The sequence below is a fragment of the Colobus angolensis genome, unplaced genomic scaffold (assembly GCF_000951035.1).
Source record: "Colobus angolensis palliatus isolate OR3802 unplaced genomic scaffold, Cang.pa_1.0 Scaffold85, whole genome shotgun sequence".
NCBI lineage: Eukaryota > Metazoa > Chordata > Mammalia > Primates > Cercopithecidae > Colobus > Colobus angolensis.
Window position 1 is genome coordinate 10,299,211 of NW_012122376.1, and position 2,219 is coordinate 10,301,429.

Sequence of the window (2,219 nt, forward strand, 5' to 3'; positions counted from 1 at the left end):
AGTTTCATAAGTGAAGGAGAAATAAAATCCTTTACAGACAAGCAAATGCTTAGAGATTTTGTCACCACCAGGCCTGCCTTACAAGAGTTCCTGAAGGAAACACTAAACATGGAAAGGAACAACAGGTACCAGCCACGGCAAAAACCTGCCAAATTGTAAAGATCATCAATGCTAGCAAGAAACTGCATCAACTAATGAGCAAAATAACCAGCTAACATCATAATGACAGGATCAAATTCACACATAACAATATTAACCTCAAATGTAAATGGGCTAAATGTCCCAATTGAAAGATATAGACTGGCAAATTGGATAAAGTGTCAAGACCCATCAGTGTGCTGTATTCAGGAGACCCATCTCACATGATGAGGTACATATAGGCTCAAAATAGAAGGATGGAGGAAGATCTAGCAAGCAAATTGAAAGCAAAATAAAGCAGCGATTGTAATCCTATTCCCTGATAAAACAGACTTTAATCCAACAATGATCAAAAGAGACAAAGAAGGCCATTATATAATGGTAAAGGGATCAATTCAATCAGAAGAGCTAACTATCCTAAATATATATGCACCCCATACGGGAGCACCCAGGTTCAAAAAGCAAGTCCTTAGAGACCTACAAAGAGACTTAGACTCCCACACAATAATAATGGGAGACTTTAAAATCCCACTGTCAATATTAGACAGATTGAGACAGAAGGTTAACAAGGATATCCAGAACTTGAACTCAGCTCTGCACCAAGCAGACCTAATAGACATCTACAGAACTCTCCACCCCAAATCAACAGAATATACATTCCTCTCAGCACCACATCACACTTATTCCAAAACTGACCATATAGTTAGAAGTAAAGCACTCCTCAGCAAATGTGAAAGAAAAGGAATTATAACAAACTGACTCTCAGACCACAGTGCAACCAAATTAGAACTCAGGATTAAGAAATTCACTCAAAACTGCACAACTACATGGAAACTGATCAACCTGCTCCTGAATGACTACCAGGTAAATAGCAAAATGAAGGCAGAAATAAAGATGTTCTTTGAAACCAATGAGAATGAAGACACAAGCTACCAGAATCTCTGGGACACATTTAAATCAGTGTGTAGAGGGAAATTTATAGCACTAAATGCCCACAAGAGAAAGCAGGAAAGATCTAAAATTGACACCCTAACATCACAATTAAAAGAATTAGAGAAGCAAGAGCAAACACATTCAAAAGCTAGCAGAAGGCAAGAAATAACTAAGATCAAAGCAGAACTGAAGGAGATAGAGACACAAAAACCCCTTCAAAAAATCAATGAATCCAGGAGCTGGTTTTTTGAAAAGATCAACAAAATTGACAGACTTCTAGCAAGACTAAAAAAGAAGAAAAGAGAGAAGAATCAAATAGATACAATAAAAAATGATAAAGGGAATATCACCACCGATCCCACAGAAATACAAACTACCATCAGAGAATACTATAAACGCCTCTACGAAAATAAACTAGAAAATCTAGAAGAAATGGATAAATTCCTAGACACATACACCCTCCTAAGACTAAACCAGGAAGAAGTTGAATAGACCAATTGCTGAATAGACCAATAACAGGCTCTGAAATTGAAGCAATAATTCATAGCCTACCAACCAAAAAAAGTCCAGGACCAGACGGATTCACAGCCGAATTCCACCATAGGTACAAAGAGGAGCTGGTACCATTCCTTCTGAAACGATTCCAATCAATAGAAAAAGAGGGAATCTTCCCTAACTCATTTTATGAGGCCAGCATCATCCTGATACTAAAGCCTGGCAGAGACACAACAACACAAAAAGAGAATTTTAGACGAATATCCCTGATGAACATGGATGTGAATATCGTCAATAAAATATGGCAAACCAAATCCAGTAGCACATCAAAAAGCTTATCCACCAAGATCAAGTTGGCTTCATCCCTGAGATGCAAGGTTGGTTCAATATATGCAAATCAATAAATGCAATCCATCACATAAATAGAACCAAAGACAAAAACCACATGATTATGTCAATAGATACAGAAAAGGCCTTCAATAAAATTCAACAGCCCTTCGTGCTAAAAATTCTCAATAAACTAGGTATTGATGGAATGTATATCAAATTAATAAGAGGTATTTATGACAAACCCACAGCCAATATCATACTGAATGGGCAAAAACTGGAAGCACTCCCTTTGAAAACTGGCACAAGACAGGGATGCCCTCTCT